Source organism: Lissotriton vulgaris, chromosome 3_1 (genome assembly GCF_964263255.1).
Source record: "Lissotriton vulgaris chromosome 3_1, aLisVul1.2, whole genome shotgun sequence".
Lineage (NCBI taxonomy): Eukaryota > Metazoa > Chordata > Amphibia > Caudata > Salamandridae > Lissotriton > Lissotriton vulgaris.
In genome coordinates, this window is record NC_141689.1 from 1,147,241,211 (window position 1) to 1,147,264,291 (window position 23,081).

The following is a 23,081-nucleotide window of genomic DNA, read 5'->3' on the forward strand; positions in this document are numbered from 1 at the left end:
ATCATCCTGCCACCTGACGAAATGTCTGATAGCTTTCCAAAGCCTATGAGATGCCCTTAAGGTTGCCCACTTCTGGAAGAGCATCACTTCCCCATTAGGGCATCTCTCTGTTGTGCATCTTCTCCCATCCTAGGAATTTTATAGCTTTTATCCAAACAGCCACTACTGTAATATTCTTGGGGATGTGTTTATATTCAGTTCTTCTGGATATCCTTATCTCACCAATGCATGTTTGTACATCCTCATCGCAGACTCATCTTGCGAAGCGAACACCCAGTCATTTATAATTGTCAGCTGTGTTGCCCAATAGTATTTTTTATATGCGGGAGCACAATGCCACCATCATACACCCATCTTGTTAATATGTTTAAAGCCATATGGGTAGTCTTTATGTCTCCACGATAAAAATTGATGTAACTTTTGTTTTTGTGAGCATGCTGTGTGTCCATGTGTGTGTATGTATGCATATGGGTGTTACCTGGCCTTGTGATGGCATTCTCCTACATATGAAGGTAGGGGTACAAGCTTATGGTGTCAGTGCCAGGTTGCCTGATAACAATACAGATGTTGCAAGTACCAGAAGAATCTGTGGCATATTATGGCAATAACTGATATTTGACCATGGAAAACCTAACCATATACTGGAAAAAGCTTGGCATACGGTGCCACATTATGTAGCAGTTGACTAAAATATGCAGCACAAAATGCAAATTATGGAGTATAAAGCTGCATATTTTCTGATAGTATTACTTGATTCTTTTTCCATTTTTACCCTTGAAAACACTGTCTGGACATGGATTGCACCTCATTAATACCACTTTAACACCCAAACATTACAATAGCCAACAGAAAGTTGACCAGTCAACGTTTGCAAAGAACCTTTCAATGCGTTGCAACATTGTGTTTTTAGTAACTTTTCAAACGTTCAAGCTAGAAACAAACTTTTTTTGTTCAAATCTGCAGATTATGCAGCAGATGATAGATTATTTGGCAAATGCGGGAAATCCATAATTATGCGAAAAATGCTGCATGAGCACAAACGAATAATTACAGTGTCTCTGTGTATATATTTATACTAAGGGCCCCATTAGGATGGTGGGCGGATCACCCCCGCCGGGCCAGCAGTAGTCACCGCCGGCCTGGCAGGGGTGATCCACCCACCATCCCTGCAGCAAAGACCCCCGCCATATTACTATACCTGGGGGGTCCGCGGCAGACGGAAAGCCCGGTCGACAAGTTAACTGGGCGGAAGAAGGGTTTAATATGGTGGCGGTGTCTGTTAGACACAGCTAGCCATATTACAATGTGGGCGGGCACATGCCTTTCTGTGGCGACATTGCCGCCATGGAAAGGCATGCGGTGTTTGGGTGTCTGGGGGGTCGGGTGCACATGGGGGGTACTATGGTACCCCCTTGCATTTCATTTCACGTTGTGCATTGAAAGACAAAAACTGCCTTTGTGTTATTGCGGCAGGCGATGCTTTAAGCATCGCCCGCCGCAATGGCACAAATGCGCTATGCGCCCGCCAGTGCGGCGGGTGCATCCTAATTGGGAGTGCGGGACTGCCGCACCCTCAGCGCGCGGTCCCGTTTCCCAGAGGTATAGTGGGTGGACAAAGTCCGCCCGCCATACTAATGACCCCCTTAGTATTTAAATATTTGTAGGGTGTCCGGCCATTCCATTCCATCTGTTTAAATGTCTCTGGAATGAGTGTACAACTAGGCACTGTTCTTTTGGGCTTGTTGACCATTATGGTTTACAAAGTGCAATGTTTACTATACATATATGTGATTTTGTTGCAGCGGCGTATTGTAAAATGATAGTGTCCCCTGTAGAATGTGAAGAGGAGCCCTGAGTCTCCCATATCTCCTAAAGACTCATTGGCCTTGGGCAGACTACATCCCCACTGAAGGGTTTGGGGGCCCCTGAAGGGTAGAGATTTCCCTTTGCCACAGGGGCTGTGTTTTGCTGTAATGAGCTTCTCCTTTGGGTTTATGTAAGAACATTGATGACAAAAAGATTGTTTGAGGTAAATATTGTGTCATAAATATAGTTTGCAAAAATCTAATCATAGTATTTAAACATTAGTTTATATTCATCCCAATGTTCTTGTACTAAACCCTCCTTTGACCCCTTGATGTTTCTTTTCTAGGGTGGGACAGTTAAATTTGTGCTCTGCTAGGATTATTCCTCTAAGGTCCTGTTGAGAAGTCGATTTTTTTCTCTGTTTCTGTGCTGACCTACAAGGAGCAAAAAACGACGATCTTCCGGTGAGTTTCTTATATGAATACCATTTTCTACATCTCTATTGCTATTTTGTCTGTGCGGTTTGGTATTTCTCATAAAGGCCGCAGTTTCCGTGTACTACCACAGGACGCCCTGTCATTAGCTGCTGCACCCTGCACAGCTCCATCTGTGGGGTGCCCTCCTAAAAAAGCTGCTGTGCAAAGACGAGGGAGGACCCGTACTATTAGGAGGAGAAGGCGTTGTCTGCAAAACTGGGGCTTCCTTCCAAACCACTCACTGCACAGAACTGATGATGGTGTGATTATATGAGGAGCTAGTTCTGTTTAAAACTCGGAAGCAGAAAATGCGTAAAAAAAGGATGTGGTGTGTGTACTATGTGTTATATATTCGGACGGACATTTTACTCAGCCCACACATACTTCTTGTCCTTGTTTATAATCATAACAGTTCTAAATGCAGGAAGGAGAAAGATGCATAAAACGTGTTAAACTCTCTGGATCTGATTGACAAAGGTAACTTACACTTTTGAGAAATTGACACTTGAGTACATTTTCTACTTTTAAACTATTCACAAAATCTTAGTGTACATTTACTCCAAAGTGTAACTTCATTGACTGCACCAAATTGAAGGGCCCTGGAGCTATTCACAAATTCCAGGGGCTAATCAGAAAGGAAAACTTACACTTTTGAGAAATTTACACATGTTATTTACTCTTACACTTTTAAGTAAATGTACTACTTTTGGTTATTCACAAAATCTGAGTGTAAAGTTACTCAAAAGTAAGGGCCTGATTCACAAATTGCACTTTTTGTAGTAAATTTTGTAGTACTATAGTAATACCACAAAATTTACTAAATTTTTACTACTTTTCAGTATTCACAAACTGCACTTTTGTAGTAATTTACACTTTTGTAGTAATTTGCACTTTTGTATTAACTTCCGACCTCTGTTATTGTCTATGGAAGGGTGGTGCAGTACCAGTGGTTGGCCACGTGTTGTGCTGAAATTACTACAAAAGTGTAAACTAAGACAAAAGTAAAGTTTGTAAATATTGAAAATCAGTAAATTTTCTCAAAAGTGTGAATTTACTCAAAAGTGCATTTTACCTTTGTGAATCAGGCCTCGTAAGAGTAAATTACAAGTGTAAATTACATAAAAGTGTAAGTTACCTTTGTGAATCACACCTGCAGTTTGTGAACAGGTTGAAGCCCTTCAATTTAGTGGTGATATGTAATTTAAACTTTTGGAGTAAATTTACACTCGGATTTTGTGAATAGTGAATAAGCAGTAAGATTACTGAAAAGTGTAAATTACTCAAAAGTGTAAGTTAGCTTTGTGAACTAGGCCTTCTGTCTTATTTTTCATGTTCACTAATAGATTAATTGTGGAAAATGTTTTCTCACAAAATCATACACAAGTTGCCACACATTAGGTTGCTACTCAGAAGCACAGTCCATGTGGCATAATTCTGCATATTGAACCAGCATCATAGCACACGTGGCAGCAGACGGCATTAGTGATGCAAGAGACATGTAGCTATCATTTCATAGGCTTTGTCTATACTTATGTGACACTGAATGCCCTTACGTGTGAGGTCTGACATTAGCCAAGACATTTTGATTTTACTAATATTATATTAGTTCTGGGTGGAGCTTGTGGAGTTTCGCTCCGCAAGATTCCAAGGAGTTACTGAAAAACTCCACCAAATTCCACAGATTTCTGCAATCGGGCAGAGTATCGCATAAAAAGACTAGTCCTAGATGCTGCCCAGTCTGTGCCAATGTCTGCTGCAAGCAGCACTTTTCATGTTTCCCTATGGCATACTTTTAGTTTAACAAGGTTTTCTCCACATAAACAATACAGCAAGTGTTCTGAATCTCATTAGAAAGCAATCTCGCTGTGCACAGCTGCAGTTTACAGATGTTTCAAAGGCAGCAGCACTGCACAGGAAAAACAGCACTGTTTACACTGTAGCAAGTGGCACAAAGCAGGGCTGAAATCCTTAAGGGTACAGCATATTGAGGAATGTAGTTATTCTACAAGATCTGAAAGAGACTGTAGTTATAGATTCCTTACATTTAGAATTACCCCCAGGCATCAGACTGGATCCGGAATTATTTTTCGTAGCAGCAGCCCTGCGCGTCGGTAGGTGGCATTGGTCGACTTCGTGCCCCTTAGTCATTTTTTGACTAAACTTTTTTTACTTTTGTTGACATCTTTTTTGAGTCTTTGATTCCTGGTGCACGAGGGATGTCCCATCGTCCGACCGGATCAAGCCCTGTGACTCCTCTCACAAGCTGATGTAAGTCACCGATCCGCACCTCGTGTGACTCTGGTACCTGGAGCAGGACCACAACCCGAAGTCTTGCTCCGATTGCCGGAACATGACTCTGAAGTCTTTGTGGGAGCTGTCCTGAAACCTCTTGGAGGCCAGGCAGTCTGCTTCACTTCGTTTGCAGTCCCTGTCAAGAGGAAGGTGTCGGGACCGGTCACGGAGCCACCACCACTCATCCTCGAATTCTTCACACTCTTCAGGTAAGTCGAATCACAAGAAGAAGGCGAAAAAGCATCATCGCTCTTTGCCTTCTCCCTGTCCGTTGTTCATCGCAACGCGGGTCCTGGACAATCGTTGCTTTCCTGCTCAGTCTTCAGTGCCCGCTCCTTGGATGGCTCCGCTCTTCCCTTCCTTTCCCGGAGCGTCTCCTGCTCAGCTTAGAGCTTCTTACAAAGCCCTTCACAGCATTTTAGGGCAGCCGGACTCCGTAGGCGCACCTCGGGCCCCACAGACTTGGCTCGGGTCCTGGGCCTTTGATGCCAGTAGCACCAGCCCCAGAGGTCCCCTGAGGATCCAGGCCTGTATCCGGATTGGCGCCGGTCGACCTCACAGTACATTCCCCGACGCCGATTCCAGTGACAACGCCCCAACGCCAGTTGTGCCCCAAATCACCATCGACCCTGGCATCACCCGCGACTTGGACTCGGTGCCAGACTGACATTGCCAGAGGTTGGTACCAACACTGGAGGGTACTTGTATATGCTGTTCATCCCTGGCATACCCTATCATCCTGAGTGGCTGCCAGAGGAGGGCAAGGAGGACTTGGAGGGGTATATTGACCCTCTAGCTGACCAGCTTGAAGAGCCCGACTGGCAAGAGTAGTTGGGTGATGCCAGTGGTTTGGATACCTCCCCAGACCTTGGAATTCTCCCCCCCTACCATGGCTATGGAGCTTCCAGCGTAGTGGTGTTTCATAGGGTGGCTGAGGCCTTGGGACTCAAGCTTCCTAGGGTGGCAGTCATGACTGAACTCCTGACATAGGTGCTTCAGCCTGCAGCGGCCTCTTTAGAGCCCCTACTGCCTTTTAATGAAGCCCTCACTGACATCCTTCAGGGCACTTGGTCCAATCCCAGCATAGGGGCTCCTGTGGACAGGATGATTGCCCAACGCCATTGCCCGGCCCTTGGCGACCAACTTTCCATCTCCCAACACCCAACCCCCAAGAGCTTGGTGGCTCAAGCCTCGTCCTCAAAAGGTGCATTCCCTACTGCTCCCCCAGATATGAAGTCCAAGAAGATGGACCACCTTGGGAAGAAGATGTTTTCTTCTGCCAGCTTACAGCGGCAGTTGATGAACACTGCATGCCTCTTGGGCCGTTACACCCATACATTGTGGACTACAGTTAGGCAAGTGTGCCACAGTGCCCGGAGGAGGCCCGGGCCGTTCTCGCCTGCGCAGTTGTTGAGGGTTGAGACGCAGCTAACTTCACCATCCGGTGAGGACTGGATGCCGCCATCTCTCTGGGCAGAAAGGTTTTCATGACGGTAGCCTTGAGGCACAATGCCTGGTTGAGGACGTCTGGTTTTGCTGGGGATGTCCAACACACCCTTTTGGACATGCCCTTTGAGGGTCATCACCTGTTTGGTGACCAGGCAGACTCAGGGCTCAAGCGCTTCAAGGATTCTAAGGCTACGGCCAGATTGTTGGGCCTCAAGGCAACTTCTTTCCCTGCACAGTCTGGTTTTCGCCCCTTTCGTGGCTACGGAAGGTGTGCTCCACCACGTTCCTCCCAATCTGACCACAGGGCCATGCAAGCTACCTAGTCTTTACTTGCCCACGACGTGGGACCCAGCAACATGGGTCTGGGGGCAAGTGGGTGGAGCAGTCCGCCCATACACCCCTGCAGCAGCCTCCAAACCCTCCTAGTCTGACCTTTCAGGGCCACCAGAAGCCAGTGGGCGGCAGGATTCACCATCACCACCCCCATTGGCAAAACATCTCATCGGACAGGTGGTTTTTGCAGATAGTCCAAAGGGGCTACTCTCTCTCCTTCGAGATTACCCCTCCATCCATGCCACAAGCACACCATCGCATGTTAGTGGATCACTTGGCCCTTTTCTGCCAGGAAGTTACGGTTCTCTTGACCAAAGGGAGCTATGGTCCGTTAGCCAGAAGTAGGTTGTAGTTGCTATTCCCACTACTTTTTGGTACCCAAGAAGGACAAAGGCCAGTGTCCTATCTTAGACCTCAGGGCTCTGAACTGCTTCCTCAGGAAGAAGTTCACAATGCTAACCTTGGTGCAAGTCCTGTATGCCCTCGACCATGGAGACTGAAAGTTAGCATTGGACTTGCAGGACGCCTATTTCCACATCCCGTCCTGCCAATCCACAAGCATTACCTACGGTTCACGGTAGGCCACAAGCATTTTCAGTTTACTGTGCTCCCCTTTGGCCTTACCAGTGCCCCTCGGGTGCTCATGAAGAGATGGCAGTGGTCACAGCTCATCTGCGCAGATCAGGGGTTCCAGTCTTCCCCTATCTCGACAACTGGCTGTTGAAGGCAGGCTTGCCCCAGGCTGTTGTTTCCTACCTCCAGACTAAGGCGGACTTCCTGGATTCGCTGGGGTTCACTATCAACGTGCCAAAGTCTCACCTGATTCCCTCCCAGAAGCGCCTTTTTATCGGAGCAGTTCTGGATACAGAGCAGTTTCGGGCTTATCCTCCCGAGCAGCAAGTCTGGGATATTCGGGCTATGATACCGATGTGTCAGCCTCTATCCCGAATGTCTGTGAGAATCACCCTGAGTTGGCTTGTCCTCATGGCTACCTGCATCATGCTGGTGGATCATGCCAGATGGCATATGGGGGTGCTCTGCAGTGAGACCTGAATTTCCAGTGGGTGAAACATCAGGGGAATCTTTCCGATGTTGTCCAAGACTTCAAGGAGACTGCACGTCAGGATTGGGTCAACAGCAGATCCCTCTCCCTTCCCCAATCAGAGTTCACAGTGGTGACAGATGTATCACTCCTGGGATGGGGCGGCCACATTCGTGAGGCGGATAGCAGGGGTCTCTGGTCTCCGGCAGAGTCCGGGCTCTACATCAACCTGTTTCGGGCAATCCGTCTTGCAATGAAGGCATTCCTTTCTTCTATCAATGGAAGAGTAGTGCAGGTATTCACAGACAACACCACCGCCATGTGGTACTGCAACAAACAGGGCGGATGGGGTCATGGACTCTATCTCAAGAGGCTCTTCAACTTTGGACATGGCTGGAACATCAAGGCATATCCCTGGTGGTTCAACACCTGGCATGTTCCCTGAACACCAGGGTGGACAAACTCAGCCACCCGGTGCATGATGGATCATGAATGGCGTCTTCACTCGAAGGTGGTGCAAGGTCTCTTTCAGCAGTGGGAGGAGCCTCGGTTAGATCTGTTTGCCACCAAAAAGAATGTGCAATGTCAGCTGTTCTGCGCGTTGGAGTTTCCAAGGCGGCACTTGCTCAGTGATGCTTTTCGGCGCAAGTGGAATTGTTTCCTCTGTTGTGCTGCTCAGGAAGTGTGCCATTATAGAAATGGGGTAACCCAAAACGGTTGTTGGACCTGGGTAATCAATATTATTAGCAAAAACAATGGCCCAACCCGAGATAGATTGTTGGCTCAATGAATCATGTACTCACAGTTGATCATTTTTTGTGACTGAATGAGTATTAGAGTTAATCTCCTCTTATAGATTTAATCAAAAAGTGTTCGTTCCACTTAAAAAGCAACCACCTAAAGAAAACTGATTTATTCAAAAAGGAGTTTTAATAAATTGCTCCAACACAGCGAGAAAATTCATATATACATTTGTACAATATTCAAAAACGAACGGTAAAAGGAAGAGCAACGTGCTTCTACAAGGGTGCCGGAAAGAAGGAAGAAAAAAGTGGTTTGGAAAGAAAGGGTGTAAGCCTCAACAGAAAAGTGACATAGGGTTTTTTGTGAAGTTGAAAAAACAATGCTGTACAAAATTCAGCAAGTTATGCAGTAAGGCCACTGATTGCTTATTTCACTTTTAGCATTTATACAGTCTTGACTGGCATGTATAATGTTTGAAAAGATAGTGGTCCTATTTTTGGAGAAGAGCGTCGACGTTTCGACCCGTCGTGGGATACAGGGGTGACTGGGGACCTCGACCTGCGGGTCTTCCTCAGGACGTGTATGACACAACCTTCGTACCGTTGTTAAAAAGCTGTGAGCCTACAATAAATTAAGGCAATATTCAGGTGGGTGCATGAATTTGTTACTATAAAGAGAGGTACACCGACCTCAATTGCTTTCTTACCCAAATTTCTTTAAATGGGATGATCACGATCCTCCTACATCTGGATGGTCTTAAAAAACTGATTGGCCACAGTCCCACTCCTACAATTCCTAGGGAGGAGTCGATATGTTAAGTGTCAGTTCCTGATCTGGATGGATATCAGTGAAATTTGGTTTCTCAAACACCAAATGTAAAGGCTTACCGATTTAGTGGTCGTTGGCCTTCCACATAGTTATTCAAGTGATGATATCGGAGGTAATAAATACCGCTCACATATAGGGCCTCGTCCGTTACTGTAAGGGAACACATAGTGAATCATTCTGTGATTTGGGTCTGTTTTTACGGAAAATAAAGGGTAGTTCATATTCAGCGCCCCAAATTGCCAGTTTGGATAGCTTCGACATTTGCGAACATATCCAAGTGAGGGTCGCCTTACTAAGAATCTAAAAGGTAAATAATATACCACGAGTTATCCGTTACTTATAAACACGTTGTGTCAAAAATTCTTTCAAATAAACATGACTTAGGTAACACTCATTCCTGCATGCTCTTGCAGAATTTTTTGGCGCCAAGACTGAGCTTCATCTACACCCATCAATGATGTCCGTACATGAACACTGAAAGGTATGAACTACCCTTTATTTTCCGTAAAAACAGACCCAAATCACAGAATGACATCGCGGTAAACACATTCACTATGTGTTCCCTTACAGTAACGGACGAGGCCCTATATGTGAGCGGTATTTATTACCTCCGATATCATCACTTGAATAACTATGTGGAAGGCCAACGACCACTAAATCGGTAAGCCTTTACATTTGGTGTTTGAGAAACCAAATTTCACTGATATCCATCCAGATCAGGAACTGACACTTAACATATCGACTCCTCCCTAGGAATTGTAGGAGTGGGACTGTGGCCAATCAGTTTTTTAAGACCATCCAGATGTAGGAGGATCGTGATCATCCCATTTAAAGAAATTTGGGTAAGAAAGCAATTGAGGTCGGTGTACCTCTCTTACTAGTAACAAATTCATGCACCCACCTGAATATTGCCTTAATTTATTGTAGGCTCACAGCTTTTTAACCACGGTACGAAGGTTGTGTCATACACGTCCTGAGGAAGACCCGCAGGTCGAGGTCCCCAGTCACCCCTGTACCCCAAGACGGGTCGAAACGTCGACGCTCTTCTCTAAAAATAGGACCACTGTCTTTTCAAACATTATACATGCCAGTCAAGACTGTATAAATGCTAAAAGTGAAATAAGCAATCAGTGGCCTTACTGCATAACTTGCTGAATTTTGTACAGCATTGTTTTTTCAACTTCACAAAAAACCCTATGTCACTTTTCTGTTGAGGCTTACACCCTTTCTTTCCAAACCACTTTTTTCTTCTTTCCGGCACCCTTGTAGAAGCACGTTGCTCTTCTTTTTACCGTTCGTTTTTGAATATTGTACAAATGTATATATGAATTTTCTCGCTGTGTTGGAGCAATTTATTAAAACTCCTTTTTGAATAAATCAGTTTTCTTTAGGTGGTTGCTTTTTAAGTGGAACGAACACTTTTTGATTAAATCTATAAGAGGAGATTAACTCTAATACTCATTCAGTCACAAAAAATGATCAACTGTGAGTACATGATTCATTGAGCCAACAATCTATCTCGGGTTGGGCCATTGTTTTTGCTAATAATATTGATTACCCAGGTCCAACAACCGTTTTGGGTTACCCCATTTCTATAATGGTTACCTTGTGCAGGGATTCCTGCGAGGGTCTTGTCTAAACGTTTAATTGTTGTATGTAATACACTGTTGAATTATTTTGTCTATTGTATGAATCCGTCCTTCATTGTACCGGATTGTATGTTTGTAAACCTGTTCCAGAGTGTGCCCTTTTGAATAACATGTCTGAAAAAGAAACACTGTCTTACACTGAAGACTATATTGACCAGCTATTGAGCAAAGAGGGAGCCAGTGGTATATTGGGAAATGATGCTAGCAGTACTGATATCACATTAAATGAGAAAGTTGCCAAATTAGAACGTCTAGAGAAGAAATTAATAAGAACGAGACTTCACGGACACACTTTGGCAAAGTATCTGAAAGCAAACGTGATTCCAGTGGGGTTAAGAGTTAGGAACGAACCAGCAATTTTTGTTGACAACCCTAAGTTTAAAGAACACTTTAGCTTTGTCTCGAATACATGCTCACGCCACTGGATGGTGTTGGGGATTGAGACAGCTGTGATAGAAGCTGAGAGGTTAATAAAGGAAATAGCTGACCTCAAAAAAGAGATCATCGAAGATAAAGCCCTAATCAATGCCAAAGAGGCCTTAGAACGTGTGGAAAAAACAATACGTGAATTTGATTTATATGCCCAAGCCACAAAGCTAGATAAGGTAGCCAAAGACATTACATTTTTCGATAAAAAGGTGGTATACCCTTACCTACAGGAAGGGTATTATACAAGAGAACAACCAGGGACCTACTCCAGTAGAGGTAGACGAGGATACAGACAATTCACTACTTTTTCAGGATCCTCTTTTGGCAGCAACACAGATAGTGATTCCGAACAAGCAGGCACTAGCACTGACACAACCAATCCAGGCAACCACTATCCAGAGCAAACCAATTTTTTAGAGCAGGACCAATGGTGGGAACCACGAGGACGAGGACGTCCCTGGGGGAGGCCCAGGGGCTCGAGATCACAGAATTGGAACAGAGGCAGGGGGAAAACCAAAGGCAGAGGTCAGACACAGTTCCAACAGACATCACATGGAGAGATACAAACCAGGAGACAACACTACAGATGGTAGCCCGAAAACCTGAGAATCCAATAATCAATCTCTCAAATTACGAGTTGCATCAAGATGAGCAGAGTGTATTAGAAAAAGGCCTTTCCTTTGTACCAACCTCGATGCCCAACTCCTTCAATCTCAAAGTGGAGTTACACCACTTTTTTAGAAAAATAAGACTCAAACACTATTTTCAAAAAGTCCAGCACAACCCCGTTTTCTCTGGAAGTGGCCTTAGACCTCCATCAAAATTTAACCCCCCTGCTCACCAAATGTCATCCAAAATATTGGCCTTTGAACAATTGGTATTGAGAGATGTAGAGAACACTCTGTCAGAGAGACAATATGTTAAATATAACATTACCAAGGCAGAACGACTAGCACTCACTACTCTAAAAGAAAATGCCAATATTGTAATAAAACCGGCCGACAAGGGCGGAGCCATTGTCGTACAAAACTATGACCAATACACAAATGAAATTCTTGCCCAATTAGAAGTTGAAGGCAACTATGTAAAACTAAAAGGGGACCCGACAAATGAAATAACAAAGAAAATCAAATCCATTACCACACAAGGATTAGAGTTAGGCTTCATCAACAAACATGAGTACGAATACCTCAATAATAAACATCCCAGAACACCAACCATTTATACTTTGCCAAAAATTCATAAAAGAATGCAGAATCCACCGGGCAGACCGATCATCTCCGGTTGTGGCTCCCTCCTGGAGCCACTGTGCAAGTATATCGATACATTTCTGAAACCTTTAGCAGAGGAGACAGCTACGTACCTTAAAGATACGATGCAAACCATCTTGCTCCTAGATGGACGTCCATATGACCCAAAAATAAGTCTACTTGCCACAATGGACATCCAATCTCTATATACAAATATTCCGCAGAAGCAAGCTCTGACAGTTATTGAGCTAGTCCTAAATTCACACCCGGCACCCCACCGTGTACCGACAGAATTTATTATTGAACTTTTAACTTTGGCTATGACTAAGAACTTTTTCACATTTTTGGGCAAGTACTACATTCAAACAAAGGGAGTGGCAATGGGGGCAAGCTTTGCCCCCAATCTGGCCATAATCTTTATGGATGCATTCGAAAAAGCAAATGTCCTCAATGATATCAACCCCTATTTCAACCACATAGGGTTATGGCGTCGTTACATAGATGACGTTTTAATCATATGGAATGGCAATACAGAGGAACTAATTTCCTTCCATGAGTGGCTTAACACACGGTCCACAGACATACAATTCACTGTAGAATTCGACAAGTCCAAAATTAATTTTCTGGACATTACATCAATGCTGATCAGGGTGCGTTATACACCGGCCTATACCGTAAGAGTAGTGAACGGAACACCTTACTCCGGTACAGCAGCCACCATCCCCGCAACCTCAGGGACAACCTCCCATTTGGACAATTCCTGAGGTTGCGGAGGAACTGCACCAGGAAGGAGGATTTCTTCAATGAATCAGCAGGCCTCCTAGCCCGTTTGATAGACAGAGGTTATCCAATCAGGCTTTTAAAACAGGCACGTAAACGTGCCTGGTATAATCACAGAGAACATCTTTTAGAAGTGAGAGATAATCAGAAACAAAAAGAGGACTGAATAGTGTGTGTTACCACCTATTCTACGAAAAGTAACAAGATCAAAAAAATAATTAACCAACACTGGCATATGATCGCTGATGAAATTGGGAATGCCCCTTTGCCACTACATGCTTTTAAGAAGGCAAAAAATATAAGAGATTATGTGGTGAAAGCTCTATTGCCCAGTAAAAATCCACCAAGTCAAACTGTCCTATGGGGGATTCCACCAGTAAAGGGCCACGTGAAATGTGGAAATTGTAAAGCATGCCCCTTAACCCAAGAAATCAAAAGCTTCAAACACAACAACCACACACACGTGTTAAAAGAACACAGTAACTGTAACTCAAGTGGAGTTCTTTATGCGATCACATGCCTGTGCGGGTTCTTATATATTGGACAAACTACACAAAGAGTAAAGTGTCGCATATTGCAACACGTGAGCCGTATCAAATGTAAAACCCAGGGGGCCCCACTTGTGGAGCACTTCATAAAATTTGAACATACACCTGACAGTCTAAAATGGTGTGTCCTTGAAAAGGTAACACCTAACCCCAGAGGAGGAGACTTCAGCCATGTATTGAGCCTTCGTGAGTGCCGCTTCATATATCTATTTGACACCATAAAGCGGGGGCTAAATGAATATGAAGAAATTAGCAAACAAGTAGCAGTATTAAATAATAGATGATCTATTCAGTAGGTGCCCTGGCAGCATCCATGTTTGTTCATTGGTTTTGCGACCAACTCCTGGTGTATTGGTCTACCCAATATAATTATCATGGGTGAACCGAGAACTCTAATGAGTCTTTTTTCTATGTCAATCCATTTTCGAACGCTTAAAACGTCCGAGTGACGTCACCGCGTTACGAGGCCCCTGGACTTGATGAGTCGCCGTTAGCATACAAACACACTCGGTAAGAAACCATCCCTTGCCCTCTTTACCCCCCTCTTTAAAATTAGATTCCCTTAGGCCTCAGCATGACCGTACCGACTCTGATGTGACTTTATTTATGTTTTCTCATTCAGCGCCCCAAATTGCCAGTTTGGATAGCTTCGACATTTGCGAACATATCCAAGTGAGGGTCGCCTTACTAAGAATCTAAAAGGTAAATAATATACCACGAGTTATCCGTTACTTATAAACACGTTGTGTCAAAAATTCTTTCAAATAAACATGACTTAGGTAACACTCATTCCTGCATGCTCTTGCAGAATTTTTTGGCGCCAAGACTGAGCTTCATCTACACCCATCAATGATGTCCGTACATGAACACTGAAAGGTATGAACTACCCTTTATTTTCCGTAAAAACAGACCCAAATCACAGAATGACATCGCGGTAAACACATTCACTATGTGTTCCCTTACAGTAACGGACGAGGCCCTATATGTGAGCGGTATTTATTACCTCCGATATCATCACTTGAATAACTATGTGGAAGGCCAACGACCACTAAATCGGTAAGCCTTTACATTTGGTGTTTGAGAAACCAAATTTCACTGATATCCATCCAGATCAGGAACTGACACTTAACATATCGACTCCTCCCTAGGAATTGTAGGAGTGGGACTGTGGCCAATCAGTTTTTTAAGACCATCCAGATGTAGGAGGATCGTGATCATCCCATTTAAAGAAATTTGGGTAAGAAAGCAATTGAGGTCGGTGTACCTCTCTTTATAGTAACAAATTCATGCACCCACCTGAATATTGCCTTAATTTATTGTAGGCTCACAGCTTTTTAACCACGGTACGAAGGTTGTGTCATACACGTCCTGAGGAAGACCCGCAGGTCGAGGTCCCCAGTCACCCCTGTACCCCAAGACAGGTCGAAACGTCGACGCTCTTCTCCAAAAATAGGACCACTGTCTTTTCAAACATTATACATGCCAGTCAAGACTGTATAAATGCTAAAAGTGAAATAAGCAATCAGTGGCCTTACTGCATAACTTGCTGAATTTTGTACAGCATTGTTTTTTCAACTTCACAAAAAACCCTATGTCACTTTTCTGTTGAGGCTTACACCCTTTCTTTCCAAACCACTTTTTTCTTCCTTCTTTCCGGCACCCTTGTAGAAGCACGTTGCTCTTCCTTTTACCGTTCGTTTTTGAATATTGTACAAATGTATATATGAATTTTCTTGCTGTGTTGGAGCAATTTATTAAAACTCCTTTTTGAATAAATCAGTTTTCTTTAGGTGGTTGCTTTTTAAGTGGAACGAACACTTTTTGATTAAATCTATAAGAGGAGATTAACTCTAATACTCATTCAGTCACAAAAAATGATCAACTGTGAGTACATGATTCATTGAGCCAACAATCTATCTCGGGTTGGGCCATTGTTTTTGCTAATAAGCTCAGGAAGTGTGAGTATGGTGTGGAATGTTGGTGTGTGATGAGGCTTTGGAATGTTGGATGAGTGAGGCTGTCAGTTGGAGTATCTGCTGAGCAGTAGGAAGGCTGCTCCTGGTAGGGCTCTCTGTACCTTTTATCCTAAACTTACTATCTTAATAAATCGTACCTTAAGTTACCCTGGAATTGGGTTTTTGTTTCATTACAACAGCCTCCTGCACGCTTTTCCACCTGCACCAATCCTACCCAGAGTGCTGAAGAAGATCAAGCACAACAGGCCAAAGTCATTCTTGTGGCCCCAGACTGGGCACGAAAAGTCTGGTACCCCAAGCTCTTGGGCATGGACATCGATCTTCTGATCAGACTGCCTTGCCTGGAGGATCTTCTGTCACGGCAGCAGGGGACGGTCCTCCACCCGAACTTGTCCAATCTCCACCACCTTGCGTGGAAATTGAGTGGCGACAGTTAACAGCTTTCGACCTTCCTCCCAAAGTCTGTAACATCATCTTGGCAGCCAGGCGTCCCTCCACTAAAATGGTATACGCCTGTAGATGGAACAAATTTGTGGCATGGTTCACAGCAAAGGCTGTGGATCCCCTTTCTGCCCCTCTTTCTGCCCCTCTTTCAGAGGTTCTCCTCTTCATTCTCTCTTTGGCCGAGCAGGTCTCTGCTCTGGGCACCCTTAAAGGCGAACTTTGGGCCATTTCGGCCTTTCTTCGCCTTCCTGATCAGCCTTCTCTTTTCAAGGACCCTATTGTTAATAGACTTCTAAAGGGCATTACTCATCTCTTTCCTCCTTCTCCTTTCATAATGCCCCAATGGGACTTGAATCTTGTCCTTACTTACCTTATGAGTGCTCCCTCCTAGCCACTACATAATTGTCTTCTTCACCTTCTTACTTTAAAGGCTACTTTCCTGCTCGCCATCACCTCTGCCCACAGGCTTCAGGCTCTGTCTTCCAAGCCTCCTTTCTAGCTGTTCATCCAGACAAAGTGGTCCTTCACACTAGGCCCTCTTTTCTGCTCAATGTGGTTACCTCTTTCCACATAGGTCAGACGATCATACTGTCTGGACCCAAAACCTGCACTGTCCTTCTACCTCGACTGCACTAAAGATTTCCGGGTTGACAATCAAATTTTCATGGGTTATGTAGGCACCAAGAAAGGTCGGGACATGCAAAAACATACCATCTCTCAATGGGTTGTCCGATGTATTAAAATCTTCTATTCTTTGCCAAATAAGGAACCTCCAATAGGACTGCACGCCCACTCTACCAGGGCGACGGCAGCCACTACTGCTTTGGGATATGGAGTTCCGCTGATTGACATCTGCCAGGCAGCCACGTGGGCATCCCTGCACACATTCACAAAACACTACTGCCTGGACAGCCAAGTCTGGAGAGACAGCTTTTTCCGCTGTTCTGTTCTCCAGGACTTCCTGGTGTGAACTTAGTTTGCAGACCCTACACCGAGGTTGGCATTGCTGGGGTATCTATTCTGAAGGTAAGGAATCTATCAGTACAGTTTCTTTCAGATGAAAAAGTTACTTACCTTCAGTACCGTTGTATCTGTAAGAGACATATGTAGTTATAAATCCTTACCACCCCACCCATCCTCCCCATGAATTCTAGGGATAGAGAATCCAATGCGGGGCCCTAGTTCTGTGCACCAGAGGTCAGTGTCTTGCACGGCTTTGCGCTTCTGGTCTGGAAAGTCGTTTTAGAACTGACATCAGCTCGCAGGGGCGGCATCGAAGTAGACACCACAACATCATCCCTACAAACACGATGCCGATGGCCGATGTGGAGTCGACTGACGCAACCTACCGACATGCAGGGGCACGGCTACAATTATTTTTTCCGGATCCAGTCTGACGCCTGGGGGTAATTCTAAAGCTAAGCAATCTATAACTCCATATGTCTATTACAGATACATTGTAACCGAAGTTAAGTAACTTGTTCAACACCACAGGCAAACAACAAAGTTGTGGGGATAGATTTTTCACTTTGTTTTGTGCCAATGCCCCTTTGTGCCCACACCTGCCCGTCCCGCATTGGTGGGTAGTCCGCCTTCTATGGAAGAAGGAGAGCAGCACTGCACAGAGCACCTTGATTCCCGGGGTGCAGCTCAGCGATTGTGTGAGGGTGGTGCATCTTACCTGCTTCTCAGCCATGCCGCAGGGCTGGGCACCAAGGTTAGTGGACTCATGGTGTTGGCAGGGAAGTGGTGGTGTAAGTTTGGGCATGTTGAGGTCTGAGACTCCCCTGCACAGCTCAGCTTCTGGTCTTCTCTGACACCAAAAACTAAACTGCAAAAAATATTCCGGTAAACAAACAGCTACACCCTTTCCCAGGAAAAGTTAAAGTGCTTTGCTTTCTTGAGTAGATCTCCTCCTAAATATGATATATATATATATATATATATATATATATATATATATATATATATATATATATATATATATATATATATATATATATATATATATATATATATATATATATATATATATATATATATATATATATATATATATATATATATATATATATATATATATCCTACTGGTGGTCGCCAGTAGGTATATATAGTTAGGATTTTTTTCCTATGGGATTTCTGAAAATTCTATGTCGAATAACTTTGGCGTTTGTGGACGGAATTGGCTGTAATTTTCAGGAAAATGGCACATTTTGTTTCTGAGCAGCCCCTTAAAATTTGGGGGGGTTTGTCAAGGGGGGCCGAGAAAAAAGGGGGGTCCCAAAACACGTTTTTGCCATTCATTTTTCCATAGGGCGGTTGGACTCACTTTTAGCTTGAACGGCTGAATGGATTTACACAAAACTTGGCAAAATTGTAGATATGGTTTGCCCGACGTGCCTTTGCTATGTCTCAATATATGTGCTCTAGTGGATTTTGAGAAATTAACGTTTTAAAAAACAGATATATCTGTGACAGAGCTCCGGTTAGCGCCCGGTTCGCGTACCTGATGCGTAACGGAACTTCGCGAAGCGAAGCTGATTGGCTCTCCGGTGTCTGTCAACATTCTAAACAGTCCGGAGCGGCCGCCATCTTGTTTCTCGATAGGATCGAGAGACAAGATGTGGTGAAAAACGAAGGGGGAAATGAAGGAAAGGGGGCAAGGTAGACCCCTCCTGACCCCCTAGGATTGATGAGGGGGATATTAAAGTGCCCTGCGGGGCAAAAAAGTAAAAAAAAAAAAAAAAATTCGATTTTTCGCCATAGAGGCGCGTCCCGGTACGCGAACCGGGCAGCTCACGGGCAACTCACCGGGCAGCTAACCGGCAGCGTAACGGGAGTCTGAAGAGAAGCTGATTGGCTGTCAACATTGTAAACGGTCCGGAGCGGCCGCCATCTTGTCTCTCGGTAGGTTCGAGAGACAAGATGTGGTGAAAAACGAAGGGGGAAATGAAAGAAAGGGGGCAATGTAAACTCCTCCTGACCCCCTAGGATTGATGAGGGGGATATTAAAGTCACCCACGGGGCAAAAAATAAAAATAAAAATTTGCGATTTTTCGCGGTAGAGGCGCTTCCCGGTACGCGAACCGGGCAGCTAACCGGCAGCGTAACGGGAGTCCGCCATCTTGTGTTTTTGGAGCGTCCGGTTTGCGTACCGGGTAGCGTCCTGGTAAGCGTAACAAGGGGAAAACCAAGAGAAACAGTAAAAAAAAATTTAAGGGAATAGATTTCCAGCAAACTGGGCAAAATTGTAGGGATTTTTTGTTTGATGTGCCTTTGCAAGGCCTCAAGATATGTGCACGTGTGGATTTTGTCTAATTAAGGTAAAAAAAATATATATATATATCTGTAAGCGTGCTCCGGCGCGCTTACGTACGGGTTTGGTTTGCGCTGCAGAGCCGATACGTCACGGTTATGCGACACGTCATGAGGCATCTCACGTGGCTACGTGATACGTCACGTAATAAACAATATGTTTTACAGCTATAGATATTAGCTTTTAAAAAACCAATGACATTCACTGAAAAAAACATAGGTTATAGACCATATATAGTTAGGAATTTGCATTTACAAAACCTTGAAAATTCACTGAAAAAACCATAGGTTAGAGACCATATATAGTTATCTGGACATTTTATTGACATAAAACCAATGAAATTCCATATATAGTTAGTTGCACTAACTATATATCGCGCACCTGCAATTCACTGCTGATGATGTCACATATTACATCATTCATGACATGGTCAGTGACATCACTGATGACATCACTGATGACATCTCAAATGACATCACTGATGACATCTCATTTGACATCAATGATCACACCACTGATGATATACTTCATGTGATAATACAATGCACCTCCTTACACTCTAATGTAACCTCTGTTACACCTAGTGTAAAATACAGAGTATCATTTATGAAACCATTGACACACCAATACCAGTTACTACATACGCACTCAGTGATTCCTACGTCTACACACACATTCACTCATTCACCCATACAATTACTCATACATACAGTCACTCATTATTACAACAATATCATATGCACTCATACACCTATGCAAACACTCACACACTGCCACTCATCCATGGAGTTACTCACACACCTAGTCAGTCCTGTAAAGAATCAATCCCACTTCCATTTCCTCATCTATACAGTTAAACACAGAACACCTTACTTTTTCACACATATACTAACACATACTTACTCTCTTATACAATCACTGATACAAGTACACAATGATCTGCACAGAGTCACACACCTACCAGCCAGCCACACACACACTCAGTCTTCAAAACAAATACTTGGCCAACCAATCAATAAACCAAATAGCCACTCATATAGCTACTGATCAACACATGCAGCAGCTTGCACAACAACAGACATATTGATGCACACTTTCAGACAGTTTAGTCACTAACCCATACATTCAGTAAGACACATTTATTCACTCACTCAGTCAGTCACGCACCTACTAAATCCTTCATCCAGACACTTATACATCCACTCATTCTTCAATATGTAAGACATAATTTAACTTTACAGAAACATACAGTCACTGGATGATGTCATCAGTGATGTCATCAGTGATGTCATTTGAGATGTCATCAGTGATGTCATCAGTGATGTCATCAGTGATGTCACTGACCATGTCATGAATGATGTAATATGTGACATCATCAGCATTGGATTGCGGGTGCGCGATATATAGTTAGTGCAACTAACTATATATGGAATTTCATTGGTTTTATGTCAATAAAATGTCCAGCTAACTATATATGGTCTCTAACCTATGGTTTTTTCAGTGAATATATTTATATATATACATATATATATATATATAGCATATATAGCATGCATATTGTTTATGTCACTGCATATTACATCACTCGTGACATGTTAAATTACATGATTGATGGCTTTTCTTTTTGCGTGTAGGCCTCTTTTTGTTACATTGGTGAAGACCCAGCAGCTTCACCACCAATGTAGTTGTGTAAAAGCAATGATACAAAAAACAAGCATTGACAGCATCAAATGGCTGGGAGCCATGGCAGATCGATTGGTTCTGAAAATGCTTGTTTATGAGTGTGAAGTAGATGGTAGAGAAGGCCGTGCTGCTTGAGTGTTCCTATAAAATAGCAACTTTAAACACATTATGGCAGCACACATGCAACTGAATAACTAATGTATCATACCTGTTGCACCCTGCCTTAGGTCTGCACTTGCATTACATTGCCTCACTATTTTGTGGGTGGGGGTCGGTCAGGAGGCAGGTTTAATCAAGGCTCTGACACCAGGTTCGCCACGGTAGACGTTTGAAATTTGGGTGTGGTTGGCAGTGGGCATTGGCATGCCAACCAGTACTGACAGATGAAATGGCTGGAAGCTGCTTGTGGCACAGCTTGATCACAAGGCCAGGATAGGTGGTTTGGGGGAAGGGGCGGGTTGTAGAGTAGGGCTTATAAGAGTTAGGAAGGGCCTGTCCAGTCTCTTCCTGACTCTGTGCATCACAGGGTGGGGAAAGGGTCCTGAAAGGAAATGTTTGTCTACCCGCCCACCCTACAAGCTTTGAGGAGATCAAGCGAGGTTTTTGGACCACAGCGGGGTTTGCCAAAGTTAGGACTGGTTGCAGGGTGTAGGCAGTATTTTTGGAGGGTGGAGAGTCACATGCGGGTGTAACCTCCCCTTTGGAGGGGGGGGAGAACGGAGTACAGGTGACAAAAGACAAAGTGCAGTACTTTGTCGAGCAAGGAAAGAGTTTCAGAGGAGAATATTTGGTAGGAAACGAAGAAGCTCTGGATATATGTCAAGAGCCCAGTGAGTGGAACAGGGAAGTATGGCACAAGGTGTGAGGGCTTGAGGATTGAAAGTTGGCGTGAGGTGTGAGTGGTTGCGGGATTTGTTGGGAGTGTCGTACATGCAAAAGTTAAAGTTAAATGTTGATTAAAGTTCAAAAGAAGTGTTTGCAACCATGTCCTAATAAATGGCCTTTTACACTAAACCATGGATACAGAGTGCTTTTTATTGCACGATAATCGCTATAGGTTGTTGGAAGCACTGTCCTTTGACTTTTGCTTTTTGTTTCGTGCAAAATATGTATTTATTATTATGTCCACAAACTTTTTAAACCCCATTTTTGTTCATCTATAAGGCCATCAGGCCCTTTCTCCACTAATTAAATAGTAGTGTTGAGTTTGCCTCACTGCTTATCAAGAAACGTTTCAAATATAGAACAAGTCAGAGTGAAGTAACAGAGGGTTTCACCGTAATCCCTTTATTTGTTTCAGTATGTTTGGCATAGAATTCTAGAAAGGCCCATAACATTTGGGAATGGGCCCACTCCTATTGTGTTTAGGGGTGCAGGAGAATTTACAGTTTGCTAATTGGAGTTTTTCAATGTAAGTAGCAAAATAGATTCCTGTGCAGATAATGACTCCACTCTGGTACTGTGATGCGCAGGATAGCTCAGTGAGCTGATCATTCAACTCTAGAAAATTGGATATTCTGCAGGTCACCATCAGGAAACACCGGCACACATATGTATAGAATGAGGAAAAAAAACTTTGTGCTTGGTCACTTTTACATTTTTTTAATTTTATTATGTATCTAGCTCAACCTGGACTCAGTCAGTATAGGGACGCCTGACACTGAAACGTTTCCAGAGGCAATTATGATTACATCGAGATGTTAAGTTATTGGATTTATAAAGAGCAGATGTCACCCTGACTGACTGAAACATTTTGGCAGCCCTCAGCAAACCTTTAATATTGGCTATATTCTCTACTGAAGACGGTAAAGAAACCAGAAACACACGCTGTGTCTAGAGATCAGTACTTCCTGCGCTAACTCTAGCGAAAAACTTGAACACTTGAAGAAAAACTACACTTCCCAGCAAGCCAGATGCGAACCCGGGCTGAGAGGTCAGCGGGGTGCTCCCACACCATCTTTGACTATTTAAAAGCGCTCCCGCGAGTGCTTGAGCTGACGAGTCCGTGGCTGAAGCACCCGCATGCCATGAGAGGT